Raw genomic sequence first — 23,910 nt, forward strand, 5'->3', positions numbered from 1 at the left:
TAAGCCCGCACAAAATTGTTTCTTTTACTCTTCAAAATCTAACTTTTTGAAGACAGTGTCTTTGAGTTGTAAGTCCCAAAACTTGTCTACATATTTGTGGATGGATTCATAGGGAGAGAGCTTTAAGCTTCGCCATTCGGTGAGTACTTTGTCTTTGGCATCGGTGGCCAAAAACTGCTTCATAATGGAAGCTCTTAAATCTTTCCATGCTTGTGGAGCTACACCGTTGGCTCGTAGGCTAGACCACCATTGCCTGGCGGACTTTTGAAAGTGCATAGCTACATGGCGTAGCTTAGAGGACTCCGTGAAGCCCTCATCTCCAAATGCCGCATCAAACTGTTGGATAAAGGCCAAGACTTTGTCCGTAGCACCAAAGGTGCCATCATAGGTAAGGAAAGAGATGCTCTTCCCTCCCTCTTTGAACTTCTTCAGCTTGGATGACCTCTTCCATGCGGCATAGGATTTCCTATGGCCTCTTCTTTTTTATGGTTCAAAGGTTGCACCATCACTTTCTTCAGAAGGTGAAGAATTTGAAGAAGGTGGAGAAGAGGGTGACCTCTTTCTCGCCTTTTTCTTGTCTTGATCTTCGTCGTCTTTACCATCACTTTCATAAGAGGAAGAGGATGAAGAAGATGGAGAAGAGGGTGTCCTCTTTCTCGCCTTTTTCTTCTCTTGTTTTTTTATCATCCCTCTTTGTCCATGGCTTGTTGAAGCCTAGAAACAAGATAGTTAACAGGCATCGGAGCATCATTAGTAGCTTGCTCATTAGAAAAATCAAAGTTATCAACATTAATTTCACTCTCTTTACTATTGTCAGCCATTCTAACAACTTTTAGGTGTAAACGTTTTAAGTATACTTTGGCACTTCAAGCCCTAGTTGCTACTCCTCTTTACCCCTTTAGAAAAAGCACTCAAGCTACTGTACCCGTGGCTCGAATACCATTAATTGCAAGGAATAGAAGAGAGGGTCTTTCAACACCAAAATAGCACTGGCTCCTGTCAAGCTTCAAATAGCTCAATAGTGGTTAAGCCGTAGGCAAGCCCCGTAGGACTCCACTATTAAGACCATATCTCTCGACGGTGATGCCCCATTAACTGTACGAAGGCAGGCGCACTGCAAGGCTGAAAAATTCCTATTCTTCTTACTCACAGGCAATTAATAATACCAACCATTTATAGCTAGCTTGAGGACCTCCCTTCTTGAGCAAGAAAAGAGAAACCTTGTGCTTTGATACCAATGTAACATTTAATGGCCTAAAAACTTGTGTGTAGCGGAAATTAGCATGAACATAGTGTGCATTTTATTAGAATAGATTCCTAATGAGAATTACAAGAGTGCTTGGGTGGAGAGAGCAACAAAAAGCATAACACCTAGTTAGATAGCATGAACAATACTTTCAAAAGAGAGAGAAATTAAACTATTGACAACAGTTGAGGACCGGATTTGCATGGAGCCGGTCCCCCCTCAAAAGGCTTTTTATTATGGTTTCTCCCATCAAGAGAGACATTGTACAATACAATTCTTTGTGTTCCTTCAAGACTAGCTAGTGCAATGAAGATGAAAGCTTCATGCACTAAGCAAAACACTTAGTAAACACAACATCAATTATCCCCGGTCTCAGACCCAAGACCTCACACACCTTCAAAGATGGTAAGAGCTAGCAGGGTATGAGAGTAGATTGAGAGGAAGAAGGAGTATCTTACGAGAAAGATGTACATCTCCTCACATAATCACTCATATTAGCATAGCTTAGCTTTGTAGTTAGCATGGTAGAGGAGATGAGCATGCATTGAAGCTTGTCTCTTGGTTGGATTTGCATCCACATGCCAAGAGTGTGTCGATGTAGGCTTCTATCTCACAAGCTTGGAGTAGGTGATGAGCTCTCCATTAAAGCTTGGGAAGAGATAGTCTTTTTCTTGCTTCTCACATAGACTGTGTGAGAGAGAGAGTGTGTGTGTGTGATAATGCCTTGCAAAAATCAGCCCCCTCTCTCTCTTGGGTGAGCCCTCTTGCTAATTGCTCTTGCTATCCTCCCATTAGACCTCCCAGGACTAGCCAATGACTATTAAGCAGCATAAGTGATAGCCTTCTGACATGTCTCCCCCTTTCCCCTTTTGTGAGAGCTTTCGGGAATATAATAATTCAACTAAACTCTCATTGGACCCCTTTGCCTCCTGGCCAATAGGAATCAGGCAAGCCATTGGGCTGCTGAATGCTCATTGGACCCCTTAGGAGACTATCCAATAGTCTTCTAGAGGACTTAATCTTCATTGGTTCTTTTATTAAGTGTTTTTAAATTAATTAAACTAAATTTACTCTAGCCTAATTCTCATTGGTCCACCTCCAAAGCCATCCAATAGGAAATGGATACACCTTGTGGCATCTGGCCTAGGGAGCTGACATGTGTCCCTCATTCCCTTTGTGTAAAGGGAGCTTGTGTGTGTGTGTGTGTGTGTGTGTGTGTGTGTGTGTGTGGCTTTCTCTCTCATCCCCTACATGCAAGGCTCGCCCCCTCCCAAGTAGGGATTGCAAAGACATTTTTGTACACACACAAAGCATCCATTTCCCTTAAGGTTGACCTTTGGACACAACCTTGAATTTTGGAACCTTAGCATTTTGGAAGTCTTAATGGGTTGAACCTTAGGGTCTTTTTAGCCCATTGTTGCACATGGATCTTTTGCAGATGGCCCCCCCTTTGGATCTCTATTTTCCCTCCTTTGGATCCCTACTGTGGCCATTCTGCTAGCTTAACCAATATTCTAGCTTTTTCTCCCCTGGCACTTCCCCATATTAAATGATCAGTTTAACATGAGAAAATCATTTAGGAGAATTAGATATTGATTATTATGACATTTGTAGTGTTTTTGGTCTTTAATATAAATAGCTCCTATTGAGCATTGATTATAAATTAGGGAAAAAAAAGCCTAAGTATTAAGGTGGTAAAATATAAGTGCTTAGCCCCTGTATGGTCTTTTTTTGTATCCCTTATGCTGAGAGTTTTGTCGAGGGTGGCTCCCTACTTAGCCGATGTATGGTGGATGGTCGCCATGGATCGGTCTAAGCATGGCTTGTTGACTTTGTAAATTTTTTGATTATGTTAATATACTATACTCACAAATGTGAGTTCTGAAAAAATAAAAGAGTCCCACCTCCTAAATCAAAGAACAAATAACACTTTTAATGTGTTATTTTTAAGGAAGACCTTCAAAAAAACAAAATACGATAGGACACAAGATCTGCAGATCACTTGTTGTGCTTTTTCTACAAAATGGCAATGCTTAGCAATGCAAAGTTTTATGCAACCACTCTTGTGATGTCTTCCACATGCGTGTGTTGGTTCTAGAATCTAGTGGTCTCTAAGCTCTTCCTCTAATGTTCTAGTGATAGCCGTTTTTCGACTCTCTGTAATTGCCATAGTGATTTATCTCACCCTATCAAATCACTCAAACACTGTGGTTACCCTCACCCTTTCACTGTATATAGGTGCGTGTGAGTTAGGGGACTTTTCCCATATCTCTTTACAGAAATAAAAAACCCTCAATTAGCTAGTCATTGGGCTAGTTGAGCCAAAAAATATATATATATAAAAAATATAAGTATATTATGGCCCATGTGTATGTAAATATTTCTTTGTATATAGGGCCTAAATAAAAGATTTTTTCATAATTATTTTGGTATTTATTTAAATATTTCTACCTAGGTGTGTTATTTATGCTCTGTACATTGCCTCACCATTACCACAATTTTTCTTACCATTTTTCATACTCTTTATTTCATATAGAAATATTTTCATGTAAGCTTCTCTTATATTTGGTGTAACTCCACCCCAACAAAAATCCAAAAAAACTAGTTTTATTTATGTGTATATTTTTTCACTATTGTGATTTTTCCCTTCCTACATCTATTTTGTTTTTTTTCTAAAAAATTAGAACACCAAAAATATTTATCTGTTTATGGTAGCCTCATAATGAGAGAGATTTCTTTTGACCCCTTTATATTTTTTCCACTTATATTATCTATATTTGACATGTACATATTTTTTAGACCCCTCAATATTTGATTTTCTTAGTTATACTATTCACTTATATCATGATCTCGACAATATCTTCAATTATAGACCTACCAAATAAGGTCAAGGATAGGTGGCATGCATACATGCACTATGGAGGGTTCACTCTTGGAGGTATTCAAAAGAATCATCCAAAGAAGGACCCCACAAGGACTTTGTGCAGTGGAAAAAAATAGTCGATTTTGCTGAATTTTTAAAGTTCACTTGCTCTCTGAATTTGAAAAGGTGATACAAACAAAAGTTGTAGCTCTTGGGTTGAACTTTTGCCTCAAATTTTTTCATATTTTTTTGAGCTACGAGCTGTGATCTATGATTTTATTAGTGGAACCCAGTTTTCCCATGCTATGCAGCCACACTCTCTCTTCCACTTTATCATTTTCCTCTTTCACACACACTTCTCCACTCATCATCCCCACCTCTCTCACCACTCCTCTCTGCACCCTACTCACCTTCTCCTCAACCTTGAAGAATAAGAGAAACCATGGTGAACTCATACCTCCCACACACAATTCCATTCCAAAATTGACCACCTAGTCTCATTTTTCCTCCTCCAAATTACCCATATCTATCAAAAAACCACAAAATTCAGCCTCTTCTCTTAAAAGACAGCATCATGGTGGTTGATTACTCAGCTTCAATTACCTTGTCTTTCAAGGAAGGTCAAGAGTGGAGAAAAAATGTACCGTCAAAGCTAGTGGACCGTCAACAAGCGTCAAAATTGGCCCTACTCAAGACACTTGAAGCATCAACCTTGTAAGAAATCCACCTTTTCTTACCTCTTAAGAGTTTTTCTTCTTTATTTGTATCCTACATGGATACTCCCATTGTAAATATCCAATTCCATTTGTAAATTAATACTAACTCTACTAACACTAACCCACTATGAAAAGTCCTATCACCTCCATTTCTCTCCTCTCTCTTTCCCCACCAACTTCTTGATAATTCCAAGAAAAAGAAATTAGGTAAATTGCTGAAAATTTAACCCAACCATGGTTAGAGGAGTAACCCTAGCCTTCAAAATTGCTATAAAAGGAGGGTGTAGCTAGCACAAAAAGGGGAGAAGAAAGAGCACTATGCTATAGCTTGAGAAGCCAAGCTCAACCTCTTGAGAAGGAGCTCTTGAGTGGAATCTCATTGGCATTAGGCATATGTATGTGTTGTATTAGGGGTGATTAGCAAGGGAACTCTATGCCATTATAAGAGAGAGTGATCATTTAATTGAGAGTAGGAAATCTATCATTTCTCCTACTAGTGTAAGCCCAACATTTGCTGAATCAAGGAGGGTGAATTTGGACTAAGAATGGATACCTTGTCTCCCTTCCAACGTGAAGTGATGGACAATAATGATGTGTAAGTGTCTTGGTGTTTTATTTAAGTTCTTGATAGCTTGTCTCCGGGTATTGTTATCAATTTAGCCATAAATCCCACATGTTGTAAGAGGGCGACAGGGTGGAGAGGACTCCCCTGGCCTTAAGACAGTGATTGGGGTGACTTTTTTCTTGTGATGTGTTGTGGTGTAATTTACTCAGGCTATGTTGAACAAATACTAATCTCACTTTGATTTGTCATGACAGATTTGTAAGAAGGCATTAGTGCAACAAGCACCCCCTTCCCCCTTCTCTCTCTTTCTTACATATATATATTTATGTTTGCTTGATCATTAACGATACACTTCAAAGCAGCCCGAGCACCATCTCTCTCTCTCTCTCTCTCTCTCTCTCTCTCTCTCTCTCTCTCTCTCTCTCGTGTTTTAGTGTGTGAGAGTGTTCCATTGGTGTTAGGGTTAGTGTAAATTCCTTGCTTGTTTGTGGGTTGCTCTAACGATTCTCCTCTTTTGCGTCCTAGTTCGCTCTTAAACTAGGTGGTGCCGGGTTTGTTGTTTTGGTTTGTGTTGTGTTGTACCCCAGCCCCATTGAGCAGCACGGGAGCCTTGAAGGGTGTCTAGAGGTTGCTCTTCTTGTTGCCCGCCCCGGACCGCTTCACTAGCCTCTAGCACATGTGTGACTACAAGGTATAAATTGTGAGTAATCAACAAGCAGTTGAGTTTGGACATGAATCTCTTAAAAACATGAGGAGACATTGTTGAGCCTCAAGGAAACGAGTCAAAACAATGAATGGAGTTGGAGCAAGGATTGGACATTGCTTGATGATTTAGGAGACAATACTTACCAGTACTTAAAGGTTCATTGAAACCTTATGGCTTCACATGAGAGACGAACACTTTCTATGTAGACTTCTTTCTCTATTTGTGCCACCCACAGTCCACTGCCCATCTCTCCTACTTGTAGTTACAACATGCACGTCGAAGGGCCGATATATGCCAAGAAAATCTCAAACTGCATCTTGGCTCCTCTACCCTTGCACAAACTCCTAGGTCATGTCGTCCCTCCCTTTGTTGCGATATGCATTCTCACAAAGACACATTCCTCTCTGAGGAACTCACCTCACTGAATTGCCTCTCTCCTCTTCCTTTTCTCAAAGGGCCTCACCTCACAAAAGTCCCTCCAAATTGTGGCACATGTTGGCTAGAGTGACTGCTATCAAGAGAGAGAGAGAGAGAGAGAGAGAGAGAGAGAGAGAGAGGTGAACATTGAGGGTGATGCTTTTGGGGGGCGGAGAGGGGGAGTAGATAGAGCTAAGGTATAATATACCAATATTCTAAGAATTTTCTAACAATTGAATTTTTTTGAAGAATACCTAGTATGTTTGCTAACATGCTAGCTCTCTTAAGTATGGAACAACGAAAGGTACAACAAAAGCAAGTGAATATTTCATAGGAGCGAGAAATTAAGGGGTATTGAGTGACAGGTTGGGGCATTTTTGCCTTGCATGATGACGGGCGAAGTGTATGATGGCCCTTCCTCTCCAAAGGCCGACTAAGCGAATTTCCCTTCCCTAGGAAGGACAAGGGCACCCTTCAATTTCCAGGCCTGCTATGCTCTCCCACCCACCTTCTCTGCCCCCTACTTTGCCTACCCCTATGCATGTTCTTCTTAATGTTCGCTGGAATGTTTCTCCGGATAGGAAGCAATGGCACTTCAAGTTCAAAACGATGTGGAATAGAGGAATACCTGCTAAACATTCAGTTATGCTTTGGCTAATCCTGCATAAAGCTGTGTGGATAGACAGTCGCATTTAGTCAACAGGGTTAGGGCCAGGTGTGTGTGTCAACTGTCAAAGGGAAGTGGAGGATATCCCCCACCTGTTTATGGATTGTACTAAAATACAAAAAATTCTTGCTCTGCTCTATTCTGCTCTGGACTTTTGCCCGAACTAGAAGCAGTTGCTACTGGGAGACTCGGTCTCCATCTTCTCAGTAGTTTGGAACTGAATTAGGGGTGAATTTTTATGGATCATTTGGAAGGAGAGGAATAACAGGTTATTTGATGACTCTTACCAGACTAAAAGTCTGAGAACTATGTTTGCCAATGTCAACTTGCAGATTAACCAACTAAAGTTGGACCAGTGCCGCCTCTACCAAGCTAATCTCAAGGTGCTAACCGACTGCATGGGATTCTACAACAACTCAAATATAAACAAACAACAAGAGGTGCTGTTGGACGGATCATATACTCGCCGATCGACGAATGCAGGAATGAAGGAGAAAAGCTCCAAAGGCAGTACAACAATGGCATCAGGCTGCTACAACACATACAAAAAGTTCTGAATGAGCTCCCCAGAAACTGAATATTTATGTACGTATCCTTGTAAATAGTGATGTATTTCAAGATATCATGGCAACCAAGGATGTATATGGACAGTGCATTGTTTTGTCTCCAAGCCTAGCTCCGAACCTATCTTGTAATTTTGCGTATCATGTAATTTTGCCCTTCTAATTTAATTCACAAGCGCCCCCTTTTATGGTAAAAAAAATATATGGGAATTTCCACAAATTAGAGGGGTATTTTGGTAATTTTCCCTTAATTTTAGGCTAACCTTGACAAAAATCAACAAAATTTGACAAGAGATAAATCTCTGAGTATGTTGCAATCTGGTGAAGACAATCGATGAAAAGATGGGTTATGGCACAATCAACACATCCTTGTGTGTGTGTGTGTGTGTGTGTGTGTGTGAGAGAGAGAGAGAGAGAGAGAGAGAGGGAGAGAGTTTGTAGGATTAATCCCAAGAGACCTAAAGATTTATTCAACAAGTCTTGACAAGACTTGTTCAGAGAGCGAGAGAGAGATAGAGAGAGAGAGATTACTATTTTTCAAGGCTTAAGAGGGCTCTCCCATAGGCCCAAGACTCAAGACTTGTTGAAATTGAGAGAGAGAGAGAGAGAGAGAGAGAGAGAGAGAGAGAGAGAGAGAGATTACTATTTTTCAAGGCTTAAAATAAAACATTCATATTGTGGTGTGCTAGTGTGGTCAGAATCTTAGAGGGGAACCACATACACCCTCTAAGCAAGAGGTGTTTCTCATGCAAACACTCAACTGAAGCAGGCAAGAAGGTTTCTGCTATGTACAGTCACATACGATTGATAGAAGCCCGTCAACCCTTCTTGAGCTTTCTCTCCCACCTTTTTGCAAACAATAATATCCTTTGTTTGCCGCCATTGAAATTGGAAACTAGCAACTGCCAGTGCAAGAGGTGCATCTTACATCTGGAGGGTCCTTAGACCACCCTCTAGATAAGAGGCGTAATGAAGGTGCATCGACCTGTCAGCTCTGCGTAGTCTGTTATATGAGAACGTAGCCTCCAAATAATACCACCTCTAGGGGCGCTCTTATCTGACCTATGTGAAAGCCGTCTTACTTATGCGACCACACACCACAATATTTTATTTTGAGCTAACCTTGACAAAAATCAACGAAATTTGACAAGACACAAATCTCTGAGTATTTGGCGTTTTGGGATGACAATGCAAATAGGGCACCCACATCGTGGAGAGGCTTCTATGTGCAGAATCTGGGAGAATGCTCAATTGAGAATGCCCCTTCAATTTGAAAACATAAAGCCAGAGAAACTTTCTATTTTCTTAAAAATAGAAAGTCGAGATAATGGTAACCGCCCCCAAAAAAATCCCTCGCCCCCCCCTTCTTATCTTTCTCTCTCTGTAGATGACCCTCTCTCTCTCTCTCTCTCTCCTTTGGCTTGTAGCCTCACTGCCCCAAGTAGCCTTGCAGGTCTCTCTCTCTCTCTCTCTCTCTCTCTCTCTCTCTCTCTCTCTCTCTCTCTCTCTCTCTCTCTCTCTCTCTCTCTCTCTCTCTCTCTCTCTCTCTCTGCACGCGTACGTGACCTGGGTGAGTTGGCGACGATGCTGTCCTCATTCTCTGTCGCCTGTCGAGCGTCGACATCTTCCAACGCTTGCAACAGCTCACGTAAAAAAAAACCACGTCAGTGGTATTTTTTTAAAGCCATACCTTAAATCTAACCTCATCCTCTGTCCCTTCAAATTTTTTAAAAAGTTTCCTCCATGCCATTAGCCACTACAAACGATGAGGTTAGAGTTAATGCAAATGGGTAGGCTATAGCATTTTTGAAACGGCAAGTGGCAAGAGCCTGGAAGTAACTTAGAGCTAGTTCATATGAGAGGCTGGTTGGCAGCAAGTTGCCAACCAACAACTTGATTTTGTGAGTTCTTATGGAAGGTATCTAAAAATGTGAGAGAGTGGGAGAGATTTCTTTTTTAAGGAAAATGAATGGGAAAAGTAAGTGAGAGAATAGAGAGAGAAGTGGAAAAAAAGTTTGTCTTTTCCTCCATTCAATGAAAAACACTTTTTTCTCTTTGTCTTCACTTGTGGTTTCCATCTTGCTCCACCCCTTGGGCATGGAGCCTTTTGGGAACTTGTCGGCAACATGTTGCCAACTATTTAGTGGAAACACTCCATGTGAAACCAAAAAATTGCCAACATTTTGAAAATCAAACCCTCATGTGAACTGGCTCTTATGTAAAGACCTGTGCCATATTTCTACCATGTATACCTACTTAAAAGGGCATCCACGTCCGCCACCATAGGATATTTAGAGAGCTGTATCTATGTATCAAGATTCTGGGGACAGCACCATCGTTGAAGGGACAGCACTATCGTTGAGGGCTTGCGCTACTAGCTACTGCGCAAGCCCTCCCCCCCTCTCGTCTCCCCCCCTCCCCCCCTCTCGTCTCTCTCTCTTTCATGGCACCGCCATTCCATTATCCTAACCTGCTACTCTTGCTTCTCGCATCAATCCCCCTCTCACTCTATGGCTGCATCTGGATTGATGCTGCCCCCATCGTCGTGCCGGACCTATCTCTTTGCCAGCCCACCATCGACACCTCGCCCAGCTTCCCTGGCGAGGAGAAAATGCTTGACTACTGCCTTCTTGCTACAAATCAAGACAACATCAAGGAATTCTCCTTCACAATCTATCCGATCCTCCAGAAAAAGATCCGGCGTGCTGCACACAAGGCATCTGCAGAGTACATATCAAAATACAACCATGCATACCAGTTCATGCGTGCTCTCCCATCCGATGACCCGCGGAGCTTCACTATGCAAGCCAACATCCATTGTGCCTTTTGCAATGGAGCTTACAAACAAAGGGACACTAACATCACATTGCAAGTGCACTTCTCTTTGCTCTTCCTTTCGTGGCATAGATGGTATATGTACTTTCATGAACGCATTCTTGGTAGCCTTCTTGGTGATCCTAGCTTTGCCCTTCTCTATTGGAATTGGGACAACCAAGTAGATGGAGGCAACTCTTTGCCTCCCTTATTTGCAGTGAATGGTTCCGCTCTGTATGACCCAAATCGTGAAGCCAACGCCGCTCTTTATGACCCCAATCTTGGCCTGAACGCTTCAGCAGCACCCCTTGTCTGGCTACGCATCGGTTCCGCCGCTACTCTCTCCCCATCTGAAGTCATTCAGGAAAATCTGAATGTCATGTACCAAACCATGGTTACCGCCTCTACTGCTGACATGTTTATGGGTGGTGCCTACAGGTAGATACCTCTATGGCCATTAGCATAATTTGTCTCAGCACGATGTTACTCCCATTTTATGAATGCTTTATTAGTTACTTATTTTGCAACTTAGCGGCATGCTCCTTACAAAATTTGATATTGTTGTGCAGTGCCGGAACGGATTTCTCAAATGTGTCAGCTGCTAGTGCACCCTTGGGAGGCACCCTAGAACTTAATGCACATGGCGGCATACATTATTGGACAGGAGATCCCAGAGCAACACTGTTAAGTATGGAGCATGATTTACCCTTGTAATTTCCTGTGGTAAAAGCGCACATTTGTAAGGCCCCCATTATGAGGAGAAGCCATCGTGCGTGAAGGAAAATCACTCACCGGAAACCAAAACTTTCACAGACAAGAATCAGGGGCAACTTTAAAGGCCTCGGGGACGGAGGCCCCCGAGACTTTTTTTTTCGCCGGAATATTATGGCCGGCCGACAGCCGGAAAGTGGTCGGAAAACAACCGGTCAGTTGGTCGATGGCCGGTAGTCAATGGCCGATGGCCAATGGTCGGAAGTCAATGGCCGGTGACCGGTGACCGAATTCAAAAGCGGACTTGTCTTCTCAAGGGCGGCCACACATGGGCGGATTGGAGGGTCCGATTTGGACTTATTTGCACAAGGGCGGCTACACATGGCTGTCTCTCATAAGAGAGGGCAGCCCTTTTGGCCTATAAAAGGAGGCCATTTCTACACACATTTCATAGTGTGAAGTTGATGCAACAAGGTGAGTGTGAGGTGGTGAGAGTGAAGCAAGGCGGGAGCTCCATTAAGGGTATAATCCCTTTGTAAACTACTTCTTGTTTTGAAGTACTAAAGCCATTGAGTGGCTGCTTTCCCATGGACGTAGCCCACATTGGGTGAACCACGTATATCGTGTGTACTCTCTCTCTCTACTCTATAATCTCGTGTATATAAATCTGTTTCTCTCCATTAAGTAATCTACTCAATTATCTATTTAGCTACGTCTTATTTCCTAACAACTGGTATCAGAGCAAGGTTTGCTCGTAGCTAAATTATCTCAAGGAAAGGATTCCTTGAATTGAGTGGGAGTTATGGCGAGGAAGGGGAGCTCAAGATTGAGAAGTTCAACGGCAAAAACTACCAACATTGGAAGATGCAAATTGAAGACTATCTCTACCAGAAGGACCTCTATTTGCCACTAGGCGGTTTTGCGAAGAAGCCCGCAACAATGGCAAATGAAGCATGGATTGTCCTTGATCGAAAGGCACTGGGAAAAATCCGGTTAAGCTTGGCGTCAACGGTGGCCTTCAATGTTTCGGAGATGAAGACCACGGAGGACTTGATGAAGTCACTTGACGACTTCTACGAGAAACCATCGGCATCCAATAAGGTATTTCTTATGAAGCGCTTGTTCAATCTAAAGATGGCAGAGAATGGTTCAGTTGCAGAACACCTAAATGACTTTAACACAAACATAAGTCAACTTCGATCAGTGAAAATCAATTTCGATGACGAAGTGCGAGCTCTCCTTATACTATCATCTCTACCGGATAGTTGGGACAGCCTTGTGATGGATGTAAGTAATTCTATCTCTGGCACAAGTACTCTTAAGTTTGATGATGTTGTGGGTCTTCTCCTAAGCGAGGAAATGCGAAGGAGAAGCACAAGAGAATCATCAAGTGTTGCACTATCAGCGGAAACAAGAGGAAGGCCTAAGGAGAGGTTCAAAAACCAAAAGGGTCGTGATCACTCAAGGCGAAGCAAGTCACGCACAAAGTCAGTTCTTGAATGTTGGAACTGCGGCAAGAAGGGCCACGTCAAGAAGGATTGCTGGTCCAAGAAGAAGAAGGAGACAGAGTCTCAAGACAACAAGCTAACATCGGAGGCCAATGTGGCAGGTAAAGTAGAGCAAGATGCTTTAATTCTCTCATTAGACAATGTGTCTAATTCCTGGATAGTAGATTCTGGGGCTTCATTCCATGCGACACCACACAAGCAACATTTCCAAGACTACACCAAAGGTAATTTTGGGTATGTATACTTGGGAGATGATGAAGCTTGTGAGATTGTCGGCAAAGGTACAGTTTCTGTCAAAACTGCTAACGGAAATGAATGGAAGTTTAAATATGTTAGGCATGTTCCTTCTCTTCGCAAATATTTGATCTCTACAGGATAATTGGACGATGAAGGTCACAACATTGCATTCGGAAACAAACGGTGGAAGATCTCAAAGGGATCTTTGGTTGTTGCCAAGGGTGAAAAAGTCGGTACACTTTACTTGTGTACTGTTAGCATGCAACCTTCAGCTTGTGCAGCAACTACAAAAGTTGAGAGTGCGGTGTGGCACTACCGACTTGGGCATATGAGTGCCAAAGGAATGCAAATCCTTCAAACAAAGAAGCTTCTACCAGGTTTGAAAGAAGTGGACTTAGAGTTCTGTGAAGATTGTGTTTATGGTAAACAAAAGAGGGTAAAATTTCAAAAATCAGGAAATGAAAGAAAAAATAAAAAACTTGAGTTGGTTCATTCTTATGTTTGGGGTCCTGCAAGTACACCATCACTTGGTGGCTCATTGTACTATGTAACATTCATAGACGATGCGACTAGAAAAACATGGGTTTATGTCATGAAGAATAAATCCGATGTATTTTCCATATTTCAAAGGTGGAAAGCCTTTGTGGAGAATGAAAGAGGTACCAAGGTTAAATGCCTCAGATCTGACAATGGAGGTGAATATTTCAGCCATGCTTTTGAAAGCTTTTGTGCTAGCAATGGCATTCGGAGGCAAAGGACAACCCCAAGGACACCTCAATAAAATGGGATTTCAGAAAGGATGAACAGGACAATCATGGAACGAGCACGAAGCATGTGGCTACATGAAGGCCTACCGCTTGAGCTCTGGGCAGAAGCTGTAAGTACGTCTGTGTACTTAATCAATCGGTCACCCTCAACGGCATTGGATGGGGGAGTTCCAGAAGAGGCATGGACAGGTAAACCGGTGAATTATGCATTTCTCAAAGTGTTTGGGTGTGAGTCTTTCATGCACATGGATAGAATCCTAAGATCAAAGTTAGATGCAAAGTCCAAAAAGTGTTTCTTCATTGGCTATGGAGAAGGAGACTTTGGGTATTGCCTATGGAATCCTGAAGATGGTAAAATCTTAAGGAGTAGGGATGTAATTTTTAATGAACAAAATATGTACAAAGATTACTTGGAAAGAAAACAAACAAAAGAAACACGTGATGAGTACATGGAGCTTGAGGACGGTGAAGACTCAAGGACTGCAAACGGTGACAATGTGCAACAACGTCAACCAAATGAGGAGCCTCAACCTATTCCCCGAAGATCTACAAGAGCAAGTAGACCTCCAGAAAGGTTTGTTCCTTCCTTCAACCATCTCTTGATCTCAGATTTTGGAGAGCCGGAATCATATGAAGAAGCTATGCAACATGAATCCAAAGAAGAATGGACGAAGAGCATGCAAGTGGAGATGGACTCACTACATCGCAACCAAACATGGAAGTTGGTTGAGTTTCCTAAAGGTAAGGGGACACTTCAAAACAAATGGGTGTACAAGCTAAAGGAAGAAGAAGGTGGGAAGAAAAGGTACAAGTTTAGGCTTGTGGTAAAAGGCTTTTCTCAAAAGAAAGGTATTGACTTCAATGAAATATTTTCTCCTATTGTAAAAATGAACTCAATTAGGCTTTTCTTAAGCCTTGTGGCTGCTCATGATCTAAATCTCGAGCAAATGGATGTAAATACGGCATTCCCTCACGGTGACTTAGAGGAGGAAATCTACATGCTTCAACCAAAGGGGTATGAAGTAAAAGGTAAGGAGAAAATGGTTTGCAGATTAAAGAAGAGCTTGTATGGTTTAAAGCAAGCATAAAGACAATGGTACTTGAAGTTTGATCGATGGATGTTGGATCATGGATTCACAAGATGCAACTCGGATCACTGCGTCTACACGAAGAATTTGGGAGATGGGAAATTCATCATCCTAATGTTGTATGTTGATGACATGTTGATTGAAAGTGCTAACATGCACGACATCAAAGACCTAAAAGAGGAGCTGTCCAAATCTTTTTCAATGAAAGATTTAGGTGCTGCAAAGAGGATACTTGGTATGAAAATATCAAGGGACAGGATGAAGAAGACAATAAAGCTATCTCAAGAAGATTACATCAAGAAGGTACTAGAAAGGTTTGCAATGCAAAATGCAAAACCAGTTTCTACACCTTTGGCCGGTCATTTTAAACTAACGAAGGATATGTGTCCAAAGACACAAGAGGAGATAGCCTATATGTCTAAAGTTCCATATGCTGCAGTGGTAGGTTCTCTAATGTATGCTATGGTATGGACAAGGCCAGACATTGCACATGCAGTGGGAGTTGTGAGTAGGTTCATGGACAACCCAGGTAAAGAGCATTGGCAAGCTGTGAAGTGGATACTTAGGTATCTAAAAGAGACAACAACAAATGCTTTGTATTTTGGAGGAACGGATATTTTCCTAGAAGGGTATGCTGATGCAAATATGGCAGGTGACAAAGATACTCGAAGGAGCACTAATGGCTATGTGTTCACGGTTGGAGGCACAGCAGTAAGCTGGGCTTCAAAGCTGCAGAAAGTGGTTTCACTTTCTACCACGGAAGCAGAGTATGTTGCAATGACGGAGGCGAGCAAAGAAATTATGTGGCTTCACAGATTCTTAGAAGAGCTTGGATTCAAACAAGACAATTGTGTCTTGTACAGTGATAGCCAAAGCGCTATCCATCTTGCGAAGAACTCAGCCTTTCATTCAAGGACAAAGTACATTGAGGTGAGATATCACTTCATACGCACTCTTTTGGAAGAGGGACAACTAAAGCTAGGAAAGGTGCATACAAGTGAAAATCCTGCAAACATGTTTACAAAGGTGGTCAACAAGGAGAAGTTGAGCTTTTGCTCATCTTCAATTGGCATTCAAGGATAAGAAGCTAGAATGGAAAGCAGTCACAGGTTTGGTTTGGAGATCAGTCTCCAAGTGGGAGATTGTTAAGTATGGAGCCTGATTTACCCTTGTAATTTCCTGTGATAAAAGCGCACATTTGTAAGGCCCCCATTATGAGGAGATGTCATAATAATCAATATCTAATTCTCCTAAATGATTTTCTCATATTAAACTGATCATTTAATGTGGGGAAGTGCCAAGGGAGAAAAAGCTAGAATATTGGTTAAGCTAGCAGACCGGCCACAGTAGGGATCCAAAGGAGGGAAAATAGGGATCCAAAGGGGGGGCCATCTGCAAAAGAGCCATGTGAAACAATGGGCCAAAAAGACCCTAAGGTTCAGCCCATTAAGACTTCCAAAATGCTAAGGTTCCAAAATTCAAAGGTTGTGTCCAAAGGTCAACCCTAGGGAAAATTGGATGCTTAGTGTGTGCCCTAAAAGTCTTTTCACATCCCTACATGGGACGGGGCGAGCCCCAAAGCTAGGGGATGAGAGAGAAAGCCACACACACACACACACAGGCTCCCTTTACACAAAGGGAATGAGGGACACATGTCAGCTCCCTAGGCCAGATGCCCACAAGGTGTGCCCAATTCCTATTGGAAGACCCTTGAAGTGGACCAATGAGAATTAAGCTAGAGTAAATCTAGTTTAATTAATTTAAAAACATTTAATAAAAGAAACCAATAAGAATTAAGTGTCCTAGAAGACTATTGGGCAGTCTCCCAAGGGGTCCAATGAGCATTCAGGAGCCCCATGGCTTGCCTGATTCCTATTGGCCAGGAGGCAAAGGGGTCCAATGAGAGTTTAGTTTAATTATTTAATTACCTAAAGCTCTCACAAAAGGGGAATGAGGGACACATGTCAGAAGGCTATCACTTATGCTGCTTAATCCCTATTGGCTTGACCTGGGGAGGTCCAATGAGGCAAAAGCCAGACTTACTTAGCAGCTAGGGCTCGCCCAAGAGAGGGGGGGGGCTGATTTTTGCTTGGCATTGTCACACACACTCTCACACTTGACCATGTGTGAAGGGAAAATACTCTATCTCCTCCCAAGCTTTAATGGAGAGCTCATCACCTACTCCAAGCTTGTGAGATAGAAGCCTACATCAACACTCTCTTGGCATGTGGATGCAAATCCAACCAAGAGCCAAGCTTCAATGCATGCTCATCTTCTCTACCAAGCTAATTACTAAGCTAAGCTATGCTAATATGAGTGATTATGTGAGGAGATGTACTTCTTTCTCGTAAGATACTTCTTTTTCCTCTCAATCTACTCTCATACCCTGCTAGCTCTCACCATCTTCGAAGGTGTGTGAGGTCTTGGGTCTGAGAACGGGGATAATTCAAGTTGTGTTTGATTAAGTGTTTTGCTTGGTGTATGAAGCTTCCATCTTCATTGCACTAGCTAGTCTTGAAGGAACACAAAGAATTGTATTGTACAATGTCTCTCTTGATGGGAGAAACCATAATACAAGGCCTTTTGGAGGGGGGACCGGCTCCATGCAAATCCGGTCCTCAACTGTTGTCAATAGCTTAATTGCTCTCTCTTTTGAAAGTATTGTCGATGCTATCTAACTAGGTGTTATGCTTTTTGTTGCTCTCTCCACCCAAGCACTCTTGTAATTCTCATTAGGAATCTATTCTAATGAAATGCCCACTATGTTCATGCTAATTTCCGCTACAAATAAGATTTTAGGCCATTAAATGTTACAGGAGAAGCCATCGTGCGTAAAGGAAAATCACTCATCGGAAACCAAAATTTTCACGGACAAGAATCAGGGGCAACTTTAAAGGCCTCGGGGACGGAGGCCCCCGAGACTTTTTTTTTGCCGGAATATTATGGCCAGCCGACAGCCGGAAAGTGGTCGGAAAACAACCGGTCGGTTGGCCGGTGGTCGGGAGTCAATGGCCGGTGGCCGAATTCAAAAGCGGACTTGTTTTCTCAAGGGCGGCCACACATGGGCGGATTGGAGGGTCCGATTTGAACTTATTTGCACAAGGGCGGCTACACATGGCTGTCTCTCATAAGAGAGGGCAGCCCTTTTGTCCTATAAAAGGAGGCCATTTCTACACACATTTCATAGTGTGAAGTTGATGCAACAAGGTGAGTGTGAGGTGGTGAGAGTAAAGCAAGGCGGGAGCTCCATTAAGGGTATAATCCCTTTGTAAACTACTTCTTGTTTTGAAGTACTAAAGCCATTGAGTGGCTGCTTTCCCGTGGACGTAACCCACATTGGGTGAACCACGTATATCGTGTGTACTCTCTCTCTCTCTACTCTATAATCTCGTGTATATAAATCTGTCTCTCTCCATTAAGTAATCTACTCAATTATCTATTTAGCTACGTCTTATTTCCTAACAAACACTACGAGGAGACATGGGTGTTTTTACAACTGCAGCACGCGATCCCATCTTCTATGCCCACCATACCAATGTGGATAGACTTTGGGAGGTGTGGAAATCAATTCCAGGTGGCCGTCGCACTAATCCCATAGACAAAGACTTCCTTGATGCAGAGTTTTTGTTCTTTGATAAGAACGCCAATCTTGTCAAGGTGAAGGTAAGGGATGCCCTTGACTATGAAAAGCTTGGCATCGAATACAAGAAGGCCCACAAGGGAGACAATCAATGGCTCAACTTTGAACTCTTGCCAGTTTCACAAGGGAGCCAAGTCGAATATGCAAGGATGCAAGGTGCAAAAGAAATGGTTCCCTTTGACAAACAAAGTCCTGATTCACCAAAGTATGAACTTGGATCGAATTTCACTGCACTTGTGCAACGTCCCCAAAGCGAAAAGGGGGACTATGAAGAAGAGGTCTTGTACTTTCGTGCACTTGCAAGTCTTTTTAAATCTTCCACAAGCTAATGCATCAACCCCCATATATAGTGCAGAGTACTTGGGCTCTACCAACTTGGTGCCCATGCCAGCCTAGTCCAAGCACCTCACTACCAATGTGATACTTGAAATAGGGGACAACATCAAGAGGATTGGTCTTCAAAAGGATGAATGGGTAGTCATCACCATACTAGTACAGACTGACGACCCTATGAGTGCTAGTAGCATCACCATAAGAGGGATGAGTATTCAATACCACTAGATTAGATAAATCAAACTCACTTTTTGTAATTATCAACATCAAATTGTGCCCCCTATGTTGACAACAATATATGTTTCGATACTAGCTTCCTTTGCATTCTCTCCATTGTGAGCTTCTAAAATCTCTTTGGCTGCTTCGGCATGCCGTGTTTCAACTTGTATTGTTCTTCCTTTGCTTGCTTTTGTAAGGTTTTTACCTTGCTTTAGTGACTTTTCACTAAGAAAGCTTCAAACACTTCACATGCATATACAATGAAGCTTCCAGAACAACAAATACTATATCCCCAAAGACATGGGATGCTTTATCTAACACATCCATAGCTAAATGCAAAACATGCATTTAGCAGACGATAAACCATGTTTATCTCATCTCCTAATTTCTTAAAAGAACATATGAAAATCAAGAAGTGTTGTCTTAGCTACGCATACTCACAACTTAATGAGCCTCCGTATGAAATACACCCTATTTCAATCAGCATGACGCCAAAAAACACACACTGATTGAGACTGATTGTTTCTGAGAAAACAAATACTGCAGAGATACTTCCATTTTTCGGGACAAAAACATTACAGGCAGGATCAAGACAGAAGTGCATCATCCAATCCAATGCCCCCATGGAATTGAGCACGCACGCTAAACACAATATTGCACCCCGAAGACTGACTACCCTTGGTGGTTGCTGTGAATCGAAAAAGATGCGCTTATGGAAATCATTCTCAATATTAATAGCACTTAGATGATGCCAGGTCCAAAAGACTTCCATATATTTTATTGTTGCATGTGTCTAGGAAAAGCAAAAGCCAACAGTCTTTCACCAATCAAAGAGACCTTATCTTTTGAGACTAGCATGTACACCATGAGAAAATTGGGGCATAAATCATTTACCTTCACCATTGCATCATTGTCTAGACCAAGAGGTACCAATTGAAAATGCCCTCTCCTTCTGATGTCCACTCTCTGACTTGTGGACAAAGGCATGATCACTGACACACACCGACCCCTGCCATGTCAAAGTGACCACCTGCAAACAAAAATGGTAGAAAATACCTAACTTACCGGCAAATGAAAAATAAGCACATGTGCAAAGAATGCGGGCTGCCGTGGTGCACCCTTCACCCATCTGCTACAAACCAGCAGGATTCCCCAACCCCATAGAACAATGCCAACCTTAGGTCCCTGTCACACATGGGCATCGGCCTTATTAACCTTATAGCCCTGTTCATAAAGCCCGATGGTAATGTTTAGAATTGCATCTTTGATTGCTAGGTACCTGTGGTTTATGCGCATGCTAAAAGCTTCTTGGGCTATCGCACGCGTGGAGATGAGGTAGAGTGGCCAGCTCTCTATGGTGTACTCGACTGTTTTTGCTCTTTTATAACCAATCAAAATTGCCGAGGTGGATTACGGCCGGCAATAGGGGCCTACAGATAACTCTTTTTGAAAAAAGAAAAATTTATCAAAATACCCCTCTAATTTGATGAAATTTTTAAAATGAAAATTTCCACACTACCCCAAGTCCTAAATTAAGCAAATTGGAGAGAAAATCGTGGTGGCCTTTATGTGGCAGGTGGTTTCAATTGATCACTAGCATCTTCACTTGCATCCACAATTGGACTTATGACATCACTATAAGTGTTACAATAGGCCTGCAAAATATATTCCTTATGTACATACGATTGAACACGCTCTGTCATAAAATCTAATATCTAACCAACCCAAATGATTTTCTCATATTAAACTGATCATTTGATGTGGGAGAATAAATGGGAACAAGGGTTAGAATATAGACATGTTGCTTATGATTTGTCTCAACATGGAGCCAAGGTTAAAGAGGTCCAAATGAGAGATGGTATGTTAAAGAGCAATGCTACCTAATGGAGCTTAAATACCTTAGGGTTAACTTCGTTAAAAACCTCCAAAAGTTAGTGTTAAAAAGTTCTTTGACCTTATGCAAGCTAGGACTGAGCTTGAGGTGGAAATCCTACTCAAGCATGATTACACAATTTATTTTTAAAAAGGGTTTTCAAAAAAAAAAAGGTTTTAAAAATTCACATTAAAAAAAAAATATCAAATCAAAAAAATCTTTTAAAAACAATAAAAAATCATAAAATTACAAAATCACAAAAAAAGAGTAAAAATCAAAAAAATCCTATAAAAACAAAAAAAAGTTTTAAAAATTACATTAAAAAAAGAAAAAAACATAAAAAGCTCACAAAAAAAAACTCATACAAAATTTATTAAAAAAAAAATCACAGACAAATCCCTAAAAAGTAGAAAATTTAAAAACTCACAAAAAATTCATTAAAATTCAAAAACCGATTGGAAAATCCCAATAAATCACAAAAAAATCATCAAACCTGAAAAAAATCCAAAAATTTTAGAAAATTCACAAAAAATTCTATAAAAAATCAAAACTTTCCCAAAAGAATTCATAAAAATACTTAAAAATTTTAGAAAATTCAAAATTTCATAAAAACATTATTAAAAATTGAAAGAAAGTCGTCGAAAGTATAAACAAAAGCCAGAAAGAGATAGAAAATCAAAAATCCAAAGCCGAAAGAGCCGCAAACCGAGCAAACAGCACAGAAGCGAGCAAGTCGAAAAAACACACTGCTGGAAAATTACACCGCAAAGGAAACCATTTCAACCAAAAAAAGCAAGCAAAAAGACCAACTCAAAGCTGTGAGCATCAGAAGAAAATTTTGTGCTTAGTTTTGAAAAGTGCAGCCACAATTCTGTCAAGAAGCTAGAAGTGAATGTGCATGCTAGAAATTGGTTAGTGCAAATTAGCTTCTAATCAAACGAACATGCACCAATCACATGTGATTGCAGATTAGTCTAGTACAAGCAGCAAAAATTCTGTTAATCAATACCAAAATCTGTTAGGAGACAGTTTTTACACAACCAGTCATCAACATGGACTCAAATCGAGCCGTGAATTCAAGTACAGCAGAGCAAACCAGTAGTAGTGGCAACACATGCATAACTGCAGCAGAGCAGATTTTACAGCTATATGGCTACAATGGAGATAAAGTCTTATATATAGATTCAAAAGGCCATTACTACTTGATGAGCAGCAAAAGAACACAAGAGCCAAGATCCTATTGATCAGAGTAAAGACAAATTCAAAAAACTCCCAGATGTTCACATACTTCAGTAGAGCCAGGTATTGCAAGCTCAGAGATGAAGTACAGATAGAAGTGCAAAAAGTCAACCCAAGTGTTTATCTAGAAATTTGCACAAGCCAGCAAAACATAAAATTGGTGCATATGCAATCAGGGTCATTGTACATGGATTACAGTGGCCAGATCTATAGTCGAGAACCAGAAATGGAAGATCCAACAGATCAAGAAATTGAAGTCAATCTAATTGGAGAACCAAGACAAAGACGATACAAAGTTCAAGATGGAGCAGTCTATAGCTTGATGCTCACTATTTTAAAAGAAAATACCAACAACTTGGCCAACATAGAAGCAGAAGCTCCTCAGCAAGAGCTCGACATGACAGAACCAGTTGAAATACAACAAGTCATGGTGTATTGCTTAGATTATGCACGAGGACATTTTTCTGAAGATTGTCCAAGAAATGGTGACAACAGGGACACATCAACTGCCAAGCAAGGTATAGAGAAAATTGGAAATGCGAATCTCAATGAAAATGCATTTAACTTGTCACTTTTAATGCAATCCAATGATTCTGCATTACCATTAGAAGCACCAGTTAAAGCACTCTAAGTTCAAAATCAGCATAAGGATGCACAAGCACCTAAAAAGCTTAAAATTGATTCTTTGAACAACAAATTCTTGCATAAATTTGGTCAAGGTGTCCAGATATCACCAAATGTTGAAAAGACTGTTAGTCTTGCAAATGATTTTGTATCCACTACCAAGTGTGCAATCAATCACGAGTCTAAGGGACACATCAAACAGAATGCTGTTAGCATTGTATGGCACCCATAATTCATATACACACTATGTAGACCAAAAAGGGAAATTGTAAAAAAGGATCAACCAGTGTTTGAACGGCCCACATACCAGCTCATAGAAGTGCGTCCAATGATAGATCAGAAAGGATGGTTCATTTCAAAGGAAAGAATCTATTATATCTCATCCTCTCTAGAGCTGAAGGATATTACTTGAGTGAACCTAGAAATATGTTCACAGTCAAACTCTCCTCCATCAGAAATCAAGCCTTGACATTGTAACCAAACGAGCATATACTTTGACCAAAACAGTCATAGATATAGACGAGAGTCTAGCATCTATGATGCCTTGGGTCTTGAAACCACAAAAGCTCATATCATAAAGAGACCCATGGGATAGACAATATCAGGGCAAAGATAATGCTATCTATAGCTTGGGGGAATAATTTATCATGTTTCACGAAGATACATAGGAAACTATGCAGAAGGTTTAGAGATGCCAAACATCAACATTGCTACCCAAAGTGTGCCTTCACAGTCTCAAAAGGTGAGACTAAACCAGAGCCAAATAATTTTGAACTCTTATAATGAAGCAGGCTATAGTGATCACCATATGAAGGGGGGATCTGTAAATCCATCAAGCTCAGCTTATGTACCAAGAAATGCAATTCTAGTTAGAAGCCCTGGAGCTTCTAACCAACAGACCTCTTCAATGAAAAAACCATTGAAAGATCATATAGTTATTGGAAGTTTCCAATTGACCCGAGTTCCATTAAGATTTGCAGAAAAATGCTTATATGAAGATCATCAAGGGAAAAGGGTTTTAGTTGACCTCCACAAGTCAAAGTCAAAATCCGACAAATCCAATAGTATTCAAATAGCTACATGTGATTAAGCTCACATATGCATACCAAGATGC

At 41.2% G+C, this 23,910-nt stretch overlaps 1 pseudogene; it reads left to right on the forward strand.

Annotated features, from left to right (window-relative positions):
- Positions 1-10,186: 10,186 nt before the first annotated feature.
- On the forward strand, positions 10,187-19,069 carry LOC147452794 (polyphenol oxidase I, chloroplastic-like; annotated as a pseudogene).
- The last annotated feature ends 4,841 nt before the right edge of the window (positions 19,070-23,910 follow it).

This window comes from Adiantum capillus-veneris, chromosome 8, assembly GCF_014529385.1.
Source record: "Adiantum capillus-veneris isolate H3 chromosome 8, ASM1452938v2, whole genome shotgun sequence".
NCBI lineage: Eukaryota > Viridiplantae > Streptophyta > Polypodiopsida > Polypodiales > Pteridaceae > Adiantum > Adiantum capillus-veneris.